This window comes from Schistocerca nitens, chromosome 4 (genome assembly GCF_023898315.1).
Source record: "Schistocerca nitens isolate TAMUIC-IGC-003100 chromosome 4, iqSchNite1.1, whole genome shotgun sequence".
Taxonomy (NCBI): Eukaryota; Metazoa; Arthropoda; class Insecta; order Orthoptera; family Acrididae; genus Schistocerca; species Schistocerca nitens.
Window position 1 is genome coordinate 28,764,669 of NC_064617.1, and position 24,859 is coordinate 28,789,527.

Sequence of the window (24,859 nt, forward strand, 5' to 3'; positions counted from 1 at the left end):
TGATTTCCCTAAATCGCTTCAGCCAAATGTCCGAATGGTTCCTTTGAATGGGCACGACGGATTTCCTTCTCCGTCCTTCCCTAATCCGAGCTTGTTCTCCGTGTCTAATGACCTCGTTGGCGACGGGACGTTGAAACTAATCTCCTCCCCGTCATTTCATCATATGTACGTTTACCGCCAGAATAAAGGTGTGTGTTTACACTTCCGGTGGCTAGGAACTTGTCATATGAAGCCTTAACGTCTGGTAGATTCCTCTGAAATTCACGTTGCAAATTTTTTGGTCAGTCATGTCCGATTTTGTTTTCGGATACCACTTCAGGCATTGGGCTCTGTTGGATGCATAGTCGCTTGTGGTAATTATGTAACACCTGAAAGAACAGGAAGAGAATAGCATAGTGAAACGATGTACAAAGAACTTTTTGAATTGCTTTACATGATGCCCCAAGCACCCGTGAGTCAGAGTTCCTTTTTTTAATTGCATATATACTGAAGAGCCAAACAAACTGGTACACCTACCTAATATTGTGTAGGTCCCCAGCGAGCACGCAGAAGTGACGCAACACGACGTGGCATGGACTCAACTAATGTCTGAAGTACTGCTGAAGGGAACTGACACCATGAATCCTGCAGAGCTGTACAAAAATCCATAAGAGTACGTGGGGGTGGAGATCTCTCCTGAACAGCACGTTGCAAAGAATCCCAGATATGCTCAATAATATTCTTGTCTGGGGAGTTCAGTGGCCCGTGGAAGTGTTGAAATTCAAAAGAGAATTCCTGGAGCCACTCTGTAGCAATTCTGGACTGGGGTGTATTGTCCTTCTTAATCTGTAGGAATGCTCAATGGATATGAATGGATGCAGGTGTTCAGACAGGATGCTTAAGTACGTGTCACCTGTCAGAGGCGTTCGAGTATGCGGAGGTATCGGGGGTCCTATATCACTCCAACCGCACCCACTCCACCTCATTACAGAGGCTCCACCAGCTTGAACAGTCCCCTGCTGACACGCAGGGTCCATAAACTCATGAGGTCTCCCTAGCCGTACACGTCTATCCGCTCGATACAATATTTGAAACAAGACTCGGCCGATCAGGCAGCATGTTTCCACTCATCAACAGCCCAATGTCGGTGTTGACGGGCCCAGGCAAGACGTAAAGCTTTGTGTCGTGCAGACATAAAGGGTACACGAGTGGACTTTAGCCTGCAAAAGCCCATATCCATGATATGTCCTTGAACGGTTCGCACGTTCACACCTGCTGACTTTCCCTACGTTGAAATCTGCAGCCATTTCTGGAAGGGTTGCACTTCTGTCACGTCGAACGATTCTCTTCAGTCGTCGTTGGCCCCGTTCTTGCAGGATATTTTTCCGGCGACACCGATGACGGAGATCTTATGTTTTGCCGAATTTCTGATATTCATGGTACACTCGTGAAATGGTCGTACGGGAAAATCATCGTTTCATAGCTACCTCCGGCTCACTGTGCTTCTCTCGTGCGCAGACTGTAACACCACGTTCAAATGTTGATAACTGCAATTGTAGCAGCAGTAACCGATCTAGCAACTGCTTCAGACATTTGCTGCCTTATATAGGCGCTGTCTACCACAGGGCCGTATTCTGGCTGGTTACGTATCTCTGTGTTTGAATAGCCGCGCCATATGAGACGCCTTGCCACGGTTCCCACGGCTCCCCCCTCCCCCCCCCCCCCCCGTCGGATGTTCGAGTCCTCCCTCGAGCATGGGTGTGTGTGTTGTCCTTACAGAAACTTAATTTAGGTTAGATTAAGTAGTGTCTAAGCCTAGGGACCGATGACCTCAGCAGTTCGTCCAATAGGTACTTGGCACAAATTTCCATTCCTTTTTGTACTTGAATACTCATGCCTATACCAGTTTTTTGGGAGCTTCAGTGTAGAAATCACAGAAGCTTCATGTGGACACCCTGTAGGAGCGCATGGAACGGCCAGGCGGCTGGCGGTCACGATTTGAGACGGCCGTCGTTCGCAGCGCCTGACGGCCCAACTCCCACGTGGTTCAGCGATAGGCAAGGCGCCACCAGCTACTTGAGATCGCCGTTACGAGATCCTTTGCGCGCCACGCCATCACAGCCTGAAGAGCGTGCGCGCGCGCGTGATCACACACACACAAAGGGCGGCTCGCCCTCTTCACGCCTTCTCATCCCGGAAGTGCTGCGTTTTCATTTGCGGTACATTTGTGCCACACACTGCTTTCCCTAACTTCCACAGTAAGTCGTAGCCTTTCACAATTACGACCACCTGCAGCTCGTATCTCACAAGGTATTCCACGAAATGTTCACTTATCGTATACTAGCGGCCGTATGCCGGTACTAATCCGAATACGCAAAAAGATTCTATCGGCCTCGGTCCTAATGGAACGACGAGGAGGTGCCTCTTAACATCAGGGACATGGAAAACAGGGGTTCGTACCTCGCTGTCGGATACAAGTTAAGGGTGAGTATTAGTGGGAAGTCTGTAGATTAGAAAGGAAAACCGCTTGTTACGAATTCTGCGATGAGTTTAGTGTGCAATAATTGTCTATGTATGTACAGTAGGTAATATTTACTTAAAACAAAATCATGCAAAGCTGAGAAGGCGCCTACCATTCACCATCTATTCCAAAGACAAATGCGGGGCGTTGCTCTTCGTTACTTTTTCCTTATGGAATAATAAGAAATTCACTGCTTACAGTATCAAACCGTGGAGCGCGTAGGAGAGAAACACGGCCTGTGCCGAGACAGCATACGCCAACGTGTCGCCACTTCTGCTGGCGCCCATCGATGGAAGAAAATTTCCCGTAACTGTGCAGCTGTGTACAGAATGCAGCTATAGTCTTATCTCAGCTGAAAGCAAAGTGGCGCAGTGGTTAGCACACAGGACTCGCATTCGGGAGGACAAGGGTTAAAACCTGCCTCCGGCTATCGTGATTTAGGTTTTCCGTGATTTCCTTAAGTCGCTTCATGCAAGTGCCGGGATGACTGGCATGTCTGGCTTCCTTCCCCATGCTTCCCTAATGAGGTAGGACCGATGGCCTCGCGCCGGCCGCTGTGGCCGAGCGGTTCTAGGCGCTTCACTTCTACACTGGCAGGTTCGAATCCTGCCCCGGGCATGGATGTCTGTGATGTTCTTAGGTCAGTTAGGTTTAAGCAGTTCCAAGTTCTAGGAGACTGATGACCTGAGATGTCAAGTCCCATAGTGCTCAGAGCCATTTGAACCATTTGACGACCTCGCTGTTTGGTCCCTTCCCACAAATCAACCGACCAATCAGCTGGAAGTCAGCTGAACTGTCCGAGATCATATTATTCAGCTGTAACAGTTTCAGCTAGCGTAATCAATAGTGGAACCGCTCTACTCCTTTTGATTCGATGTTGGCCCATTTCTATCACATGAATATCATAGTGCCTACACCTGTAACTATAACGCGAACATCCTTATAACTTGATAAGGTCTGGAACATTATTTCCTTGTGCATTTCGTAAATATTTCTCTGAGACCTATGGCCGGTGACTATACGACTTTTGCCTCGCCGCAGAACCTGCTACATATCAATTACATGTTAGCTCGGATGCAACAACACGCTTGCTGTCTGCTCTCAGTAAAAGCTACTCTTAGCTGCCTTATGCCAGCTTCGTTCAAGAAATTAGTGTGCGTTAATACTGTACATGATACACATGAATACAAGGCTGCAGGCAGAATCAGTTTAATTGTATACGATACACTGGAGTGGTCGGTAGTTGTAAAGCAACGATTAAAGGTTGTTGTGGCGGAGGGGTTGTAATTTCGTAACTTCTTGGCACACACCACAGCAGCAGACGACATATCAATGAAATCTTCTAGTACGTAACGCACTTTGGAGTACACAAATTATGATAATAAGGAATTCGAAACCAGGGGTACAGTAACTTTAACTATTTATTTATTCCATTCATCATTCATCTGACATATCATTTCGAAATTATCTTGCAGGGAACGATGGCGAGTGTCAAGGCACGAACGCGACTGTGCTGCTGCCACGGCCTCGTCGTGCTTCTCCCAGAACGGTCCAGGAATTTGACAAGCGATTTTCAGAAACCACGGGAAAACGAAATCTAGATTGCCGGACGGGGAACTGAACCCCAACAATCCCTTCCCGTGAGTGTCTCATGTCCTGATCTCATTCCCTCGCCATTTTCCCATTTAATTCGATTACATTGTCTTGTCGTTGTTTTTATGCTGCTGTTTATCTTAGAAGCTTTTTCAAGATGCTATTCATTCCGTTCAACTGCTCTTCTAAGTCCTTAGTCGTCTCTGACAGAATTATAGTCTCATTGGCAAACGTCGAAAGTTTTATTTCTTCTCCGTGAACTTTAATTCCATTTCGAAAGTTCTCCTTGGTTTTCTCCGCAGATTACTCATTGTTCTGGCTGAATAACATCAGGGAGACGGTAAAACCCTTTCTCACTCCATTCTGGACCATTACTTCAACTCATGACTGCAGTCTCATTTCCGTACAAACTGTATTATCAAAAGGCTTCTCTAAATCTACAAATGCTACACACATAGATTACCCATTCTCCAACCCATCTTCTAAGTCGTACGATCATTACTGCAGCCCGTGTTTCTACACTTCTGTGCAACGCAGCCTGGCCTTCCCCGTTGTTGGCTTCTAACAGTTTTCACACTTTCATGTAAATACACTACTGGCCATTAAAAATGTTACACCACAAAGATGACGTGCTACAGAGGCGAAATTTAACCGTCAGGAAGAAGATGCTGTGATATGCAGTTGATTAGCTATTCAGAGCATTCACACAAGGTTGGCGCCGGTGGCGATACCTACAAGGTGCTGACATGAGGAAAGTTCCACCCGATTTCTCATACACAAACAGCAGTTGACCGGCGTTGCCTGGTGAAACGTTGTTGTGATGCCTCGTGTAAGGAGGAGAAATGCGTACCATCACGTTTCCGACTTTGATAAAGTTCGGATTGTAGCCTATCGCGATTGCGGTTTATCGTATCGTGACATTGCTGCTCGCGTTGGTCGAGATCCAATGACTGTTAGCAAAATATGGAATCGGTTGGTTCAGGAGGGTAATACGGAACGCCGTGCTGGATCCAACGGCCTCGTATCACTACCAGTCGAGATGACAGGCATCTTATCCACATGGCTGTAACGGATCGTGCAGCCACGTCTCAGTCCCTGAGTCAACAGATGGAGACGTTTGCAAGACAACAACCATCTGCACGAACAGTTCGACGACCTTTGCAGCAGCATGGACTATCAGCTCGGAGACCATGGCTGCGGTTACCCTTGACGCTGAATCACAGACAGGAGCGCCTGCGATGATGTACTCAACGACGAACCTGGGTGCACGAATGGCAAAACGTCATTTTTTCGGACGAATCCAGGGTCTGTTTACAGCATCATGATGGTGCATTCGTGTTTGGCGACATCGCGGTCAACGCACATTGGAAGCGTGTATTCGTCAGCGCCATACTGGCGTATCACCCGGCGTGATGGTATTGGGTGGCACTGGTTACACGTCTCGGTCACCTTTTGTTCGCATTGACGGCACTATTAACAGTGAACGTTACATTTCAGATGTCCTAGGACCCGTGGCTCTACCCTTTATTCGATCCCTGCAAGACCCTACATTTCAGCAGGATAATGCACGACCGCATGTTGCAGGTCCTGTACGGGCCTCTCTGGATACAGAAAATGTTCGACTGCTGCCCTGGCCAGCACATTCTCCAGATCTCTCACCAATTTAAAACGTCTGGTCAATGGTGGCCGAGCAACTGGCTCGTCACAATACGCCAGTCACTACACTTGATGAACTGTGGTATCGTGTCGAAGCTGCATGGGCAGCTGTACCTGTACACGTCATCCAAGCTCTGCTTGACTCAATGCCCATGCGTATCAAGGCAGTTATTACGGCCAGAGGTGGTTGTTCTGGGTACTGATTTCTCAGGATCTCTGCACCCAAATTGCGTGAAAATGTAATCACATGTCAATTCTAGTATAACATATTTGTCAAATGAATATCCGTTTATCATCTGCATTTCTTCTTGGTGTATCATATTTTAATGGCCCAGTAGTGTAATTAAATCGTTTGTATTGCAGCCATGACTTATTAAAATAGTGGCCCACAGCTGTATGTGGGTATTTCGCCTGTCTCATAGATCTTCCATAAAGAGTGGAGTAGTTTTGCTACGGATCACTCTCCCCGTGATCTCAATAATTCCAAGACAAACTCATCTACTCCAGACGCCTTATTTCGACTTAAGTTTTTCAGTGTTGTATTAAATACTCCTTATCTTAATTTAATTCGTATTCTGTTTCTATAATACTGTGGTTACATTTGTATCCTTTGTGTACATTCTCCATATATCCTAGGCCCTTTAATTTTCCTGTATGTGGCATCTAAGTTTCCCATAACCATGCCCGACTCTACGTCCTTGCATTTCCCGTCTGCCACTGTACACTTCCTCTCAATCTCATTATTTAGAAGTTTATGTTACCTTTCAGCTGTTTCATTTACTACTCTTCTGTACTTCTCCCTTTCGTCAGTGCAATCCAATATCTGTTTTGTTATTCACGGATTTCCATTGGGCCTTGTGTTTCTGAACATTTAATCCATTGCTACTCGAACCTTCACTACTTCATCTCTCAAAGCTGCCCATTTGTTGAGTTGCATTCTTTCCCTTGTCTGAGTCGAATATTTCTTACTGCTTTTGTTGAAACTCTCAGCACACTCTAGTTACTTCTTTATAAACAGGTACCAACTCCTAAATACCATATCTTTTAGCAATTTCTTCAGCACATCCGGTAAATTTTTGACAGTGTCAACATCTGCCTCTGGAAACATCTTATCGGTCTCTTCCAAGTATGATTCTTAAACGAAATGTTATGATTAAATTATGCTGTGTGAAAAATTGTGCCAGGCGGCTTCGTCTTTAATTTCTTTCCCCAGCTTCACGTTGTCCTACTGTTTTCCCTTCTCTTCCTTTTCCTACTACCGAATTCCAGCCACCCATCAGAATTTTCGTTTCCCTCAACTATCATTTCTTTGCCCCATCATACATTCTTTCCGTTTCTTCATATGATGGGCTAGTTAGCATATAAATTTTCGTGTGGATGGACTTTGTGTCTGCCTTGGGTGCAATAATGTGTTCACTATGCTGTTCGTAGTAGCTTAACTGTATTCCAATATTCTTATTCGTGTTAGCTCCACTCCTGCAGTATCCCTGTTTGGTTTTGCGTTTATGTGCCTGTACTCACATGACAAGAAGCTCTGTTTCTCCTGCAAAAGTACTTCACTAATTTGCAGAATATCAACTTTAAACTTTTTATTTTCCTTTTTAAATTCTCTAATATACCTAGCCGATTAAGAGATCTATAGCCCGCCCCGCGCCAAAGAATACCAATTTTCATTTTCCTAACGATAAGATACTCTGTCATGTACTTGGAGATCCGAATGTGGGACTATTTTAACTCCAGAATATTCCTAACGATAAGATACTCTGTCATGCACTTGGAGATCCGAATGTGGGACTGTTTTAACTCCAGAATATTTTACCCACACGTTTGCCATGATTATCAATCCGTAAAGTAGAGATGCATGTTGCGTCCTCACTGCCACTGTAGAATCTTGTACCAAGGAAGGAAGGGAGAGGTTGTTGTTTCTTAGCCGGTATCCTCTTTGTACAACACGACTGCACGCATGTATTAACAGGGTTCTTTATATATATATACACAGGAAGCTTCTTATCTTCAGTATAGTCCATGTGTTGTGGTACAAGCTCTTCTGCAATAGTCCGTGTTAGCCTCACTGCTGGTGAAGTACAAGTCCTGCTATGCGATGAATGACAGACGCTAGGTGGAGAACTATTGGTGCATCAGTGACTGAGCTAGTGACTGAGCGACTGAGACTAGTGACTGATAATGTGACTGAGGCCCTCCAGTCAGCGGTTTAAATACTTGTGGTCAAGAGGGCGTTGGCGGCTTATCCTTGCCAGTCTGTCTTTGGTCTCTCTCCTGACAGATGCGCCTGATCCACCGCGTAATATCGATCTTCTTGCTACATCTTTGCCGACCGGTGTGCTGGCGACAGCTTAAGCCAGCAGACAGCTCTGCTAGCACTGCGAATGGGTGAAAGCAACAGTAAACTGCCACTGTAATTATCTTCCCAAGGGTATGCATTGTGCTGGCTTAAGCTGTCGCTTTGTTGGCTAATGTTATAAGGCCTGTCATCTAGATGTATGCTCCTGCAACTTCTGAAAAAGGCTTGTGCGTCTCTTCAGGGTCTACAGGTTAGTCTGGCGTCTCTGTTGTGGTTTCACCTACGATGCGGCACTCCGTATCGCTGAGGCATACGAGCCACACCACCTCGGGAACCTTCGTGGTTCGTGGTGGGCGCAAAGACTATTAAGGCAGAAATACAAAGATTCGAGCTTTAATTTCGTGTGGCTCAATGGCCGGGAGCAATTCTTTCAGTTGCACGCCACTTAGCGAATTGCGCGTCCCTGATCTTCCCGAATTATCAAACCGGGGACGGCTCGACGTGGAATCCGAACCGCGTGTCGTTCCTTGCGACTCTCCTCACAGGTTGGAGAAGTAGAGGTTAGACTGAATGTCCCCGCGGTGCCGCTGACCCAGCGACCGCCGTACTGAGTAAGCAGACGCGACCGCCGCCCCTCCCTTCACTCCTCCGTGGTCCACCCCCACCCCCACCACCGCGACCTCCGCCCACCCCCACCCCTTTACAGAGGGATGTTTCCGAGAGACGGGTGAGGTCGCCCCGGGCCGCACGCCAAAACGGCCTCCGCTCCACATAAATTTGAATTTTTAGCGCGCTGCTTGTTAAATATTTATGGATCATAAAAACACTTTACGCGGCGCAATAAAAGTAATAGGAAACCATTAGCAGTGTTTTTGTTACGCCGTGAAAAACTGCCGCGAACTGTCGTCGAACAACCATGTTCCTCCGAGAGTGTTACACGAATTTCGGCGCTTCCGCTGCCGCCAAAACTGGAGTGAATGGAGAAGCTGCTGCCGTTCCAGAAAAGCTCCCTTTCAGCATTGCGGCGTTACTGAAGAGACGTTTCTTTCATAAGAGTCGTAACTGATTATGTAGGAAGATCAAAATTCGTTCGTTGTCTGATGTAATTTTCATTGCAGTTAGTATAAGGGGGACACAAATGGAAAAAAGTAAGCAAGCTATTTACTATTTCAAAATCAATCAAGATAACTATTAATACATTATACCACTGTGAGGCAAGACGATGAGTGCCTTCATTTTGTTTGTGGAACAGGATAGGAAAATCTGTCCCGTTCAGGAACAGTTGGAGGAAGCAAGAAAGGAACTGATAAGGATCAATGGAGATAGGGGGGAGGACGGTGGTTGGGAATTGGCAGCTGGTACGAGGATAGGAAGAAACAGAACGCGACCTGACAATTTTATCATAAACACCAAAAATAGGTTAAGTGGAGAAGAGCTGCAGGTAGAACGAGCAGCAGGAAATGTACAGCACACTTCAACCGAGGCCAAAAAGCCTAGGAATGTACACAGTGGCGAGTTGTCGGCCCGCAGTTACAGAAAAGTTTGGGGGCAGTATACCAAGTCACCAGTATCTTCAAGCCAAATACAGCGCTAAGTCATGTGATAGAGAACTTAGGGTCTTCATGTAAGAATACCATGTAGTGATAGTGGGTGGGATGGGAAACAGTTTGGACAGGGATGGCTTGGTTCAAATGGCTCTGAGCACTATGGGACTTAACTTCTGAGACATCAGTCCACTAGAACTTAGAACAACTTAAACCTAACTAACCTAATCACATCACACACATCCATGCCCGAGGCAGGATTCGAAACTGCGACCGTATCGGTCGCGCGGTTCCAGACTGTAGCGCCTAGAACCGCTCGGTCACCACGGCCGGCGACAGAGATGGGGCATGTGACGTAGGTGGTGACATGCACAAGATAGCTTTCCTGAGTCATGGCACCACATACACTTCGTTGGGCTGTTCCGGTGTCATGATCGACCACACCTGAGGCGAATCAATGTGGGGTAGCCGACTTTGCTCATGTTTCTCTGGTGCCTGTTGGGACTATCAACTGATGGGGTTTCACTAGGCGTGGCCTACACCTAAACAGGACTGGGAAGGGAAGATTGGTACAGCTGATTCATGAAAGTATAGGGAGTGGATGTCGGGTCACACATGTCATGGGTAGGAAAAATAAGTCTTTTTTAGGATAAATCCAGACAATAGGTTTCCCTGCCTAAAGAGTCTCTCCATAAGTTTAAAAAATACTGGAACAATCACTCACAAAACAGATTTTAACACTCCAAATATTACACATACCACATTTTAACACTCCAAATATTACACATACCAGATGTCACAAAGAAGAACAAACCATTGGAAAGAGTAACATGGGGCATTTCACAGCCTTAAGAATCCTCCATCAAAACATGATATTAATAAAAAATAAAATTCAACTATTAGAAGTTGAGCTCCAATCTTTGAACTGCACTTAGTACTGGAGTAGAGACACAGAAATCCAACATGTAGTATTATCACTGTATGAAAGGACAAACTCTTACTGCAGAACTGCTTCAAGGGTTGGAGTATCGTGCATTTATATCAGAGAAGGAACACAGTTCAAATCATGACATGACTTCAGTACCGTAAGTGTAGACAAACACGTTGGAATATCAGCTATTGAATTAAGAGGGCTTGATATCACCAAGAAGTTAATCATTTTGTGTGTGTATAGACCTCCCAGTTGTAGTGTGGACACTTTTCTCAATAAATTAACAGTAGTTCTAAATAAAGTCTTCAGTACAAAGGTCAACATAATTCAGTGTGGGGACTTTAACATGAACACTAATATCACAAATGTATCCAGCAGCACGATCAGAAATATCCTACAATGTTTTGGCATATCCCTATTGGTCAACAGAACAACGAGGGTTACTACAATAGCTGCATCAGTAATTGACCATGTGGCCACAAATATGGACAGGGGAAAATGTGATGTAGCTGTAAAAGATCTCTATCAGTCTATCTCTGTCAAATAACAACAGTAAAATCAGGCATCGAATCATTCTCTAAACTACAAGCCTACAAAGGACATCTATCAGAAATCAAAATAAAAGATTTTTCAAAAGAACTAGCAAAACAAAGCTGGGATGAAGTGTATAAGGAAACCCATGTGAATATGAAGTTCACTTAATTCTCCACATTATTTAAATTGAACTTGACATTTCCAAAAGTATGCATGTCTGTATCCACATCTCACTAAAACAGATGGATAACAGCAGGTATTAAGAAGTCCTCATAAATACTTAAGTGCTTCAGTTCCATGAAAAATAGTCGCAATGATCTAGAATCCTTAAATTTCTATCATAGATACAAAAATATCTATAGGAAGGTGCTGACTGCTGCAAAAAATTAATTTAATGACAATATAATATATAATATAATGCAGAGAATAAAAGCAGTCTGGGATGCTATAAAAAAGAAAACGGGGAGAGGCAAACAAATGCAGAATAACGTACTGCTAAGAGAGGGGGATAAGGTAATAAATGATCCACAACTCTTAGCAAACTATGTAAACGAGCATTTTTCAAGTACTGCAGAGAAAAGGTAGAGCAAAATTTCCCCAAAACAAATATAACATCTGTAAATAGTGTTACACTAAATACAATGATGTTACTTCCAACAACAGGCCTTCTAGTCAATAAAACTGTTCAAAAACTAAAAAATAAAAATTCAGTAGGCTTAGATGAAGTACCAATGTGTTTACACAAACAATGCATAGAGATTATACAAGGCCCCTTAATATAATAAATGAATCCTTCACATCAGGGACATTTCAAGAGCAGTTAAAACGGGGAACAGTTGTACCTTTGCTTAAGAAATGTGATGGACAAGACAGAAAATTACAGGCCCATTTCATTGTTGTCACCATTCTCAAAACTAACAGAAGCAATTATGAAAGACAGATTAATGAATACCTGCATAAATTGTCACCATTCTCAAAACTAACAGAAGCAATTACGAAAGACAGATTAATGAATACCTGCATAAATACAAACCTTTACGCGAATCACAGTTTGGTTTCCGAAGTAGCAAAAATACGGAGTCAGCGACAGTAGAATTCACTAAAATTGTACCTGATGCTCTTGACAAAGATCAGTGTGTCACAGGTATATTTTTGGAGCTGTCTAAGGCCTTTGATATAGTCGACCACAAAATTCTATTAAATGAATTAGATGTAATAGGAATAAGAGGGGTAGCTAATGACTGGTTTCGATCATACCTAGCAAGTAGCGTACAAAGAGCAGACATAACACATACTTCAAATACATTTACACATTTAGTAAACCACTTATCAGAACCAAAATACATTAATATAGGTGTACCGCAAGGTAGCATATTAGGACCAATAATATTCCTGGTATACACCAATGACTTCCCCAGTAGTATTACTCATGGTGAAAAACTTCTCTTTGTTGATGACAGAAATATTATAGTCACTAAGAAAACAACAGAACTCCTAGCAGAGAAATCATATGAAACTCTCAAGGAAGTTTACGATTGGTCAACAAGCAACAAAGTGACATTGAACATAAAGAAAACTAATACCATGAATTTCAGTTTGAAGAGGGAAACTGACGATGTTAAATTAAATGTAGATGGCACGTCTATAGTCTGTGTAACAAATACGAAATTTCTATGAATGCATATTGATTCTCATTTGAAGTGGTGTGAACACACAAAGGTACTTGCAAACAGAACGTCATCAGCATGTTATGCCCCTAGAAGCCTATCATCAGCGTGTGACATGCAGTGTCTCTTAGTTACATACTATTTATATGTACACTCAAATATTAGCTATGACATTCTTTTTTGGGGAACAAAGGCACCAATTATTAACACAATTTTCAAACTCCAGAAAAGAGCCATAAGAATAATAACCAAAAACAGTAGTCGAAATCATTGTAAAGATCTGTTCGAAACACTGTAGCAGTTAAAATCCCCAGTCCGTGGTACACACCAAAAATAACATTGGTAATTAGTGCACAAACAGCTTTGTCCATGACCATGGAAGAAGAGTTCGATTCAACTTACATTTACCAAGAAAAAATAAACATAAAACTCAAAACAGCTTATCTACCAAGGAATAAACTGTACAATAAATTACCAAAAGAGATTTAAAAAATTGCAAAAATTCACTTATTTAAAAATGCAGAAAAAAGTACCTGTTATGCAATACATTTTATACATTGAAGGCTTACTTAGATAAAACAGAGTAGGGGTTTGCTAAAAAAATGTTATGCAAATAAATAATAATAATAATAATTATAAAACATCCAACATTCCAGCTTCACACTATATATTTTTTCTTCTTTTTTCCTTTTCTAGAAAAACTTACCCCCAAGCTATGCATAACACAATACTAACACCTCTTCCTCTTTCTGAGCTCAACATCTCACTCATTATAGAGGGTTGCTGACTCAGTTTTTCAGGATAGCAAATCTGAAGTTGCGGTACAGAAAATGGCCCAGAGATCATCAATGTGTCTGTGTTTGTGTGTTTAGTGTGTGCAGTGACTGATAGTGAAATATCAGTGAACAATGTGGCATTGCATTGTTTAATAGGTTGTTTGTAAAAAAAGTATTGTATACGAGGAGCAAATATAACGATTGTCTCTAACTAGAAGTCTGTATGCGAATTAGCTTATTTTAAATTGGTCTAAACTTGTAAATAGTTTGACATATGTATGCCCCTGTAAAAAGAGATCGACGTATGAGTAAAGCTACTACTACTGCTGCTGCTACTACTACTAAAATGTTCACGGTTGCCTACAGAAAAACGATTGAACCCAGGAGTCCACTCCTTCGTCCGAAGCACGCATGCTGCCCAGGTTGTTTCGAGTACACTGCAGAAGTTTCACTGGGAAGCCCTTATACCCCTCCACATCCTGCAGTCTCGACTTCCGCGCAGACGATATCCAAATTTCTGGTGCCCTGACGAAAGATATTCGTGGCCATCGGTTTGCTTCGGAAGAAGATGTACTCGTCTAATTACAATCACGGTTCTGTAAGGAACAGCAAACAGTTTTCCACGAAGACATTGACGGTCTTGTCTCACAGTGGGATAAAACTGTTAACAGTTACAGAGATTACCTGTGAAATAATAAACAGTTTACTTACTTTTTTCCGTCAGTCCCGTTTATTTTGACAGTCCCTTATAACACTGGTACAATGGGAAACCATGGCGCAGGACGGAACAGTAGCGAAATGCCTTACATTCCCCCCATACACAGCCATGTACAAAAGATATTCTCTTAAAGTGTGAACAGCGTAGTCCGTTTTTCACGGCTGCCATCATCTCGCACATCCCCACATAAAGCATGTACTGCGGCTTAACTGATATCCAACTCGTTCAAGTGTACGGCAAAAAATAATATCGTTCTTCGACCAGGTGCACTAACTTCATTGATGTGTGAGTAGCGTTATGGATCAGTAATGTTGCAAGACGTTTTCCGGCAAGCGGTCGAAAGACTCTGGACTCAGTCTTTGTTCTACACTGACACGCCAAAACATTATGACCACCGCTCACCGCGACTTTGGATGCCACCTGTAGGGGTTGCCGTCACGTGACGCGGTAACGAAGGTATGTAGGCGGAGTAGCCATGGACGAGGGATCACTCTAGCGAAGATATGGGCTGCAAAAGGCAACTCCATGGAGATAACCAACTCTGACATATGGCAGATTATTACCGTGCAAAGCCTGTGAACGAGTATCTCGAAAACATGAAGCTGGTCGAATGTTCACGTGCTACAGTCGTGAGCATCCACAGAAAGACGTAGGACAGTGAAACTACTAATAGGCGCTAAATGGTCGGACGTCCACGACTTTACACAGAACGTGAGGTTCGGAGGGTTGTTTGCTTAGTGGCAGCTCTGTCTATAGAGCACAGTCCCGGTACACGCACAAGTGTTTCAGAGCACACCGTTCATCGTAGATTGTTGAACAGCTCCGCTGCAGACCACCCCTGCGTTTTCACATATTCACCCAACAACATCGTCAGTTACGGTTGCAGTGGGAACGGGACCACCCAGATTCTGCCGTCGACCAATGGGGACGTGTCAGCTCTTCGGGTGAATCACATTTTTGCTGCACTAGATTCAGGGTCTTCTCCGCAAACGCCGTCATCGAGGTGAACGACGGCCCGAAACGTGCAGCGCGCCACGGACGCAGACTGGTGGGAGCAGTAGTACGCTATGGGAGACATTCACCTGGGCCTGCACGGGACCTGCGGTAGTAACCGAAGATACGCTGACAGCTGTGGATCACCACCATCCCTTCATGCTTGATATCTTCCCCGACGGCGGTGACATGTTTCAGCAGTACAATTGTCCGTGTCTCGGAACCAGAACCGTTTTGAGGAGCATTATACTAAACTCAGGTTGACGTCTCGGCGACCAGATTCACATCACGTAAATCCTATGGAGCCCATGTTGATCGGTAAAGGATGCCATCACCACGTGCTCAAATCAGCTGCCCGTTATTTACGCGCATTACATCAGCCGTGCGTAGACATCTACTGCTACATACCTCCACAGACCCACCAAACAACCGTCGGATCCCTGTTACGCAGAATCAATGACGTATTTAGTTCCAAAGAAGGGCAAACAAGCTATTAAGCAGGTGAACATAATGTTTCTGATCACCAGGGTAGATCGCATGTATGATGATTGGTGTGGCATCGAAATCATAGCCAAACTTCAGAAAGCAAGGGAAACCACTTTACAGTGTTCGTTTTGCTATTTTACAGCTGTAAATTGATCTGAGCGGAATCGCCATTTTATGTGATGATTGCGAGCTGGCTCTAAACGTGAAAAAATATACATTAATGCAGATGAGTAGGAAAAACAATCGTCTAATGTTTGAATACAGTATTACTGGTGTGCTGTTTGACAAAGTCACATCGATAGAATAATGTTGCACACAACCTAATATGTCGTCCTCGGTGGTGAGTGTTCATCACAGACGAAAGTATCGTCAGGAGTGTCCCAGGGAATTGTGACGGAACCGCTGTTATTTTCCATATACATAAATCATCTGCCGGAGCGGGTAAACAGCCACCTGCGGCTGTTTGCTGATGATGCTCTGGTGTGTGGAAAGGTGTCGTTGGGCGACTGTAGGAGGATATAAGATGACTTAGACAAAATTTCTGTGTATGTGATGAATGGCAATTAGTTCCAGAAGTAGACAAATGTAAGTTGATGCAGATTAGTAGGAAATACGAACCCATAATGTTGGAGTAGAGTATTGGTATTGTAGTGCTTGACACAGTCACGTCCATTTAATATCTACGAGTAATGCTGCAAGGCAAAATGAAATAGAATGAGGATGTAAGGATTATATTAGGGAAGGCGAATGGTCCAAATCGGTTGATTGGGAGTATTTTCGAAAGTGCGGTTCATCTCTAAAAGACACCATATATAGGATACTCCTGTGATCCATTGTTGAGTACTGTTCGAGTATGTGGTATCTGTACTAAGTAGGATTAAAGGAAGATATCGAAGCAATGCAGGGGCGGGCTGCTACCGGTGGGTTCAAACAACACGCAAGTATTACGGAGATGCTTCGGGAACTTAAGTGGGAATTATTGGAGTTCAGGAGAAATTATTTTCGAGTAGCACTATTGAGAAAATTTAGAGAACCGACATTTGAGACTCATTGTTGAACGATTTTACTGCCGCCAACATACATTTGGCGTAAGGACTACGAAGATAAGCTTAGAGAAATTAGGGCTCCTAAGGAGGCATATAGACAGGCTTTTCCCTATTAGTGAGTGGAACGGGAAAGGAAATAACTAGCAGTGGTGCAGGGTAATCTCCGCCAAGCACCGTAAGGTGACTTGCGGAGTACGTATGTAAATGCAGATGTAGATGTAGAGGCAGTATGGAATATGCACCTAAGGATAGTAGCAGGAAAGACGAATGGTGGACTTCAATTTATTGTGAGTACTGCAGAAAAGTGTAGGGCGCCTATAAAGCATATCGCATTCGTAACACATGTGCGAAAGATCCGTGAATCGTGATCAAGTCGGAACAAAGGGAGACATCGAAGCAATTGAGAGGGGCGGATCTGGATTTGTTACCGCACATCCGCTCAAGATGTGAATACTATGGAAATGCTTCGTGAACTCGAATGGAAATCCCTGAAGGGGAGACGACGTTCTTTTCGCGAAACACTAAGCTGAGAGACCTGGCATTTGCGGATGACTGCGGAACGATTCTACCACCAGAAACGTACACCTAGCGAAGGACCGCAGAGACAAGGTACGAAAATTTATGGCTCGTACGGAAGCATACATACAGTCTATTTTCCACGCTTCAGTAGCGAGCGGAACATGAAAGAGAATGACTAGCTCTGATGCAAGACACCCTCTGCCATGCACCGTACGGTGGCTTGAGGATTATGTTTGTAGATGATGATGAGTCAAGTATCAGTTTGATATCCACTCATACACATTTTTTCAAAAACTTCTTTAAACAAATAACAGGTCATAGCTTATAACTTTAGCTTGGAAATGACAACGTGAAGGGAGAGGTCTATGGCAATAATGTCTCGCTGGGCTCAAAAGCTTTCTCTATTCTGGGTCTAAACTTGTGGCTCCCAGCCTCGGCATAATGACTCTCTGAGGGTAAAATGGAATTATATGGGACGTAAAAACAGTAAGGTTTCGATTAGGATTGAATGGAAGAATTGTGTAGTAGCCGCGGTAACAGCGGTCATAGCTATCAAGGTCCACACTTCAAAGCCCATGTTTACGAGATATTTTTGCTTCGTATGGTCTTTCCTGTCATATCACTGAATACTTAGAATTTCTCCTGGGACTTACGTACATAAAAGCGGCATTCCTCGTAGGCCCACACTAATACTGACGCACTTACAGACCAGCCGGAAAAATACGGAAACGCATTTTCAGCGACAGGGCCGGATGGAGAACATTTTTCCACACAAGCGACATATCATTTGGTGCCCCCGTGTCCTTCTTTCGTTCCCTCACACATTACTTACCTTTCCTGGGGGTTTTGGTAATACATTTAAAAATAAAACCAAGAATGAATCTGAAAACAGACTGTTTTCACTACTAATTGTAATACAACCGCCGTACAAATTTTGCACTTGAGCGTCTCTGGTACCGCTGCAAGCTTGGCACCTCAAGGGGACGCTTCTGTCACTTGAGCCTTAAACCGGCCCCACTCAGTGGATAGGTGGGGAAGCATGAGCACCCCACAGGCAACTCCGCTCCCTTTGTACATCAGCTATGTCAGCTGCGTCGTCAGATACAGTGTATGGTAAACTTCGACGCAGTTTCCCTCTTTATGAGAGACTCAAAATCTCTAAAACCTTGGAATTAATATCTGACAAGTTATACGACTGCTTTATTAAACGTTTTAGGCACGTTTCGATGTTAGCTTAAGCCCGTTTCCTGTTCGACGGAAAGTATTATTAGCAAGCTGGTGTTGTGGCGATGTGTAGTCCGCATTCGCCTGTCATGCCGAACCTATGCATGAAACACTCCGAAGCAAAGCATCTAGAACACGCTAAGTTCATCATCACCATCCGTCACAAAGACGTTCAGTGGTAAAAATACTCTTGTCCAATCACGAAAGCTTTCAGACAGGAATACTCTCGCCGAAGAGCTACCATACCTATGAACAGTGTTCCGAAGAAATCGGTACAAAAGTCGTGTAATTGAGCAGGTGTAGCAGTCAGAATGAAGAACACCTAAGAAAGAGTCTGAGACTCAGAAAAAGAAGCCGAGAATCGCCTACCTGCCTCATGATTGCCCAATATGTGGCAAGATCCGTAGACTACTTGGGAAACACAACGTCCAGTGCATTTGCTCCCTTAAACAAATGGTGATGCAAAAGACGATCAAGGGCTCCGGAAGCTATGCGTTACAGTATTCCTCGTGAATGTGGCAACTGTGACGCGGGGCAGTCTCTCATAGGACAGTCGAGGAGATGTGTAAACAACATCCGCCACACACATGACTAAAGCAACCGAGCGAGTCGCTTGTCTAATAGCACTGTCTCGGATTTAATTACGAAATGAAATACCCCAGTATTGTGGTGTAAAGGCCAAATTTCTGTAACAGCACATGAAGGATTATTTCGAAATAAAAATGTCAGAAAACCTAATTTCTTAGACTTTCCCGGCGATTTGATGACATCTCGTGGAAATCGGGTTTTCTGCCGGATTTCAGCGTCTTCAAAACACAATATTTCGACGTCATTACTTGACGTCTTCATCAGGTGTGACCTGAGACTGGCTGCTTGCTGGACCGGGTCGCATATTTATGCCTGCCCGGTGCCTGGTGTTCTGTTTGCCGTTCCCTATTCGGTCCGCGCCCGCGAGTCTCGCTATCCTGCCGCTCTAGGTGTTCCCTATTCCATCCGCGCCCGCTCTGGCCGCCTCCAACTGCGGTCGTGGCCTCCTGGTGTTGCCTTCTCGGTCCGCGCCCGTGAGAGGCGTTCCCCTGCCCCTCTGGACGTTCCCTATTCCGTCCGCGCCCGCTCTGGCCGCCTCCATCTGCGGTGGTGGCCTCCTGGTGTTCCCTTTTCGGTCCGCGCCCGCGAGTGGCGCTCCCCTGCCGCTCTGGACGTTCCCTTACGACACCACCAGATCCATCTCCCAGCCCTGGCAACCCTTGAAGCCACAGGGGTCAGTGTCTCCTCCATGGTGCGACAGATCACCTTCGTGGCCGCCTACAGGCCGCCACGAGGTAATCTCTTGGAGGCTGACACGCTACTGACGATTGGGGGACGGGTTTTCCTGGCTGGCGACTTTAACGCTAAGCACACGGAGTGGAACTTCCGTCTTACCAACGTCAGCGGTCTTCGACTCCTCCGTGCCGCCCTCCGCAACGGCGCTATCGCGCTCGGACCCCAGGACCACACCATCTATCCACACCGAGGGCAGTCAGATGTTCTCGATATCGCCCTTATCAAGGGCATTGGGAACCACACGACCGCCACTACCCGGTGTGCACTGTCGTCAGACCACCTACCAGTGGTCTACGACATCGACGTAAATGGGGCCACCCTCCCAGCCCGCCGTAGGAACTACCACCGAATGGACAGCGAGAGGTTTCAGGAGAACGTCCTGGAACTTCTTTCGGATGCTCCAGACCCCACGGAAGTGGGGGTAGACAACGTACTACGGTACTTCAACCGACAGCTGCTACTTGCAGCTGAAGAAGCATCACCTCCTCCCCCGCGCCAGCCAAAGGATTTCGCCCGTAGCCTCCCGATGCACGTACGAGAGACTATACGGGAGAAGAACAGAGTGTTCCGTGAATGGCAACTCACGCGACAACCTGCCACCAAACGCCTCCTAAACAGGATGAGGAGGGGGATCAAGGCGGCGGTTGAGGAACATTAGCTCCCTATACAGAAAATAGAAACACACAATAACAAGCTTGTTACGGCCATTTTCCTCAGCCAAAATATAGAAACCGCGACTGGGCCGACCCAGTCGCCACCCTCAACACACGGGACGGCAGTGCTTGGCGAGTCGTCAAGTCCTTCCTGCGCCGGCGGCAGCGAGTCCCACCGCTGCAGGCTGGGCAGATGGTCGTCTGCAGTCCAGATGGGAAAGCAGGATTGTTGGCCGACAGTGGAGGAAGAGCTCCCCATCTTCCTAGCAGCGAGAGAAGAAGGGGACAGGATCGACCCCATCTCAGAGGAGGAAGTGGCAGAACAGATACAGACGCTCAACACCAAAAGGGCGGTAGGCGCCGACGGCGTCAACAATCACCTGCTGAAGATCTTGCCGGAAGGGGCCTACTAGCTCCTTACAGGCATCTTCGACCAGGTCGTCCGCTCTGAGATCTACCCCTATGAGTCGAAACACGCGGAGGTGGTAGCCATACCCAAAGCGAATAAGGATGCCCGGCAGGCTGAAAACTACAGGCCAATCAGCCTTCTCCCGTCCCTCTCCAAGGTGTTCGAGCGTCTGTACGCCAAGAGGCTGCTCCGACATGTGACGGTCGAGGGCATCATCCCGGATGAACAGTTCGGATTCAGGAGCGGTCATTCCAACACCCACCAGCTTCTGCGGCTGGTGGAAGAAGCCATGCGCGCCCTGGAGACCAGGGAATACCTTGGGGCGGTGTTCCTTGACGTCTCCAGAGCCTTCACTCCGTGTGGCACGACGGCCTCGTGTACAAACTCTTTGTGCACGGGGTACCGACATCACACGGAGTCCTCATCTGCTCCTACCTGGCCGACCGGACCTTCCGCGTCCGACTAGATGATGGCTCCTCGACCCACAGGCCGATACGACCAGGAGTACCACAGGGTTCCGTCCTCGGCCCCCTGCTGTACTCCATTTCCACCGCAGATGCCCCACGAGTTGGCGCCGGTGAAGTTAGCACTTTACGCTGAGGACACCGGGCTATTCGTGCGGAGCATGAACGCGAGGGAAATGCGACGCCTCCTCCAGATTGGCTGCGACACCCTGGTCAACCAAGTGGCGGCTCAAGCAGAACGCCGCAAAGAGCCAGGCAGTAGTCTTCACTAGAAGACTGCTGCCTCCCGATTTGCCGCCGGTTACTATCACGGGAAGCCCCGTGACGTGGAGTAAAACCGGCAAATGCCTCGGGGTCACACTCGACCAGAGGCTTACCCGGAGACCACACGTCCAGGACGTAAGGAGCAGGGCTATAGGGCGACTTCACACCTTGCACCCCCTGCTTAACCCCACGTCGACGCTGGCCCCCCAGCACGGCATCACCCTGTACCTAGCGCTGGTCCGACCAGTACTGGAGTACGCAGCCGTGGTGTGGGGCACGGCAGCCGACACGCATATAGGCACGCTGCAGAGGGTGCAGAACAAGCCCTAAAGCTCGCCCTGCGCCTTCCAAGAAGATATACCTCCACTCTGCTACATGAACAGACCGGCATCCTGCAACTGCGGAACCGCTTCTGACAGTCTGCACGACTGTTCTACGGCAAGGCCGAGAATTCAGAAAACCGGCTCATACAGGATCTGGGCCAAAACATACACCACAGGCCAACCACACGTTGGCCTGACCTACTGAGGGACTAACAACCCTAAGCAGGCAGGATGCAACTGCATCCACATAGGCCGGACCAATAAAGCAGGCACCACAACCAAAACCACAGGCATAGCAGGAACAACAAAACATTGTTTACCCTGCTCCTACGCGAGCAAAGGACAGCTCGTAAAGTAGAAGCGAAGCGAAGTGGACGTTCCGTAATCCGTCCGCGCCCGCTCTGGCCGCCTCCGACTGCGGCTGAGGCTTCCTGGTGATCCCTTCTTGGTTCGTGCCCGCAGTGTGCGGATGTCTGTGGCTCGTTGTTGGTGTTGGAAACATATTTTCTCCGGTATTGCTTCAGCAGTTCAAATGCCGGGTTCCATGCAGTGCTAAGCTGGTATCCTGCTTCCCGGTTAATCAGGTTTTGTGCCATGTTTATAGATTCAGTGATGACACTATCCCAGAACCTGGGGGTCTGGACCATGACCTTGGTGTTCTCATAATCCATGGAGTGTTCCAACTCTAGGCAGTGTTCAGCTATTGCTGATTTTGTGGCCTGCCTTAGCCTGGTATGTCGCTGGTGTTCCTTACATCTGATTTCCACCGTTCTAGTCGTTTGGCCAATGTAGGACATACCGCATTCACAAGGAATATTGTAAATGCCAGGCTTTCTTAATCCCAGGTCATCTTTGACTGTTCCAAGTAAATCCCTGATTTTGCTAGGTGGGCAGAAGTCAGTCTTGATGTTATGTTCATTAGTATTCTGCTGATCTTGGCAGAAACAGGCCCGGCATACGGTAAAAATGCCAGCTTCTTGATTTCTTCTTCTTGCTCGTTCTCCGGTGTATCCTGACGTCTGGCGGGATGTAGAGCTCTGCGGATGTCCCTGGATGAGAATCCGTTGTTAGCAAACACTTTTTGAAGATGTTCAAGTTCCCCTGCCAGGCTGTCAGAGTCAGACAGTGTCTTGGCTCGGTGTACGAGTGTTCTAAGCACCCCAGTCTTTTGTGCTGGGTGGTGGCAGCTGTCGGCCTGTAGATATAAGTCTGTGTGTGTTGGCTTTCGGTACACACTGTGGCTGAAGGTGCCATCCGCCTTCTTCTTCACCAGGACATCCAGAAACGGAAGCTGACCATCCTTTTCTAGCTCCGTGGTGAATTTAATATTCGGATGCCTTGAGTTCAGGTGGTCCAGGAAGTCTTCCAGTTTTTCGCGACCGTGGGGCCAAATGACAAATGTGTCATCGACGTATCTCAGGAAGCATGTTGGCTGGTAAGTGGCAGTTGTAAGAGCCTCGTCCTCGAACTTCTCCATGAACAGGTTGGCCACTACTGGTGACAAGGGGCCACCCATCGTCACCCCTTCAGTCTGTTCATAGAATTGACCTCCACATAGGAAGTAGGTCGATGTTAGAATATGCTTAAACAGATCCAGCACAGCTCCATCAAACTTCTCACTGATTAAGTCAAGCGTGTCCTTAAGGGGCACTCTGGTGAACAGGGACACCACGTCAAAACTGACCATTAAGTCTGCATCTGAGAAACGTAGGTTTTTAAGACGTTCCACAAAGTCCTTAGAGTTGCGGATGTGGTGTGCACACTTCCCCACATATGGTGCCAACATTTTCTTGAGATATGTTGCAGCTGGGTAGGTGGCTGCCCCAATATTGCTCACAATGGGTCGTAGTGGTACACCCTCTTTGTGGATTTTATGTAGTCCATAGAGTCTGGCTGGTACTGGTGCCTTGGATTTCAGTTGTTTGATAACTTTCTCAGGACAGCCAGTTTACTTCAGCAGAGACTTGGTTTTTCTGTCCACCCTGTCAGTTGGATCCTGCTCTAGTGGTTTGTAAGCCGGGTCCTCCAGAAGCCGCCGGATCTTCAGGTCATAGTCACCTTTCTGCAGTATGACTGTGGAGTTCCCTTTGTCTGCTGGTAATACCACCATGTCGTCATCTTCTCGTAATCTCCTGATGGTCATCCTCTCATCTCTTGAGATGTTAGACTTCGGCAGCCTGGCTCTGGTAAGGGCTCTGCACATCTCTCTCCGAATCTCTTCAGCCGTGCTTGAGGGTAGTGTGTTGACGACTTGTTCCACAGAGCTGATGAAATTGGCTACCGGTAGATCCCTAGGAGTGACAGCGAAATTTAGGCCCCTGCCAAGAACCTTCAGGGTGGCTTCATCCAGTGTTCTGTCACTCAAATTTACAACCTAGCGAGTGTCATGATTTTGTTGCACTCTCCTGTTCAGGCGTTCAAATTTTGCCAATTGCCGGGCTGTAGCATTGTTCTTAATGCACAAGAGAGTGTTCAAGCTTTCACAGCGAACGCTTTGTTTCCGGAAAGGGCATGGATGGAAAAGGAGAAAGACTTAGACGCCATTTATTTCCAAAGCAGCCTATCTTGCGGATTTGTTTGCAGAACTAAATATGGCTAACTTCGGCTTGCAGAGAAATGAGGTGAATATTTTGACAGCACAAGATACGCGTTGCCAGCTCTTCGCAGACTGGAACTTTAGCATCGCACGTCTGATGTTCAAGATATTTCCATGTTGCATGAACTGATTGTGATGCTCGACGCTGACAGTGAAAAATGCTCGACCGAACGTGGAATAAATCAGCACTTATCATCAGTAATTAATTCAATAAGTAACTACTTCCCTGAGATGGAGACTCCAGAAGTAATACCTAGCTTTAAGATCGGTTTCAGTGAATGAAGGAATATTTTTATATTGTGAAATTCAAGCCAAAGCAGATTTTCTTGGTCTACGTG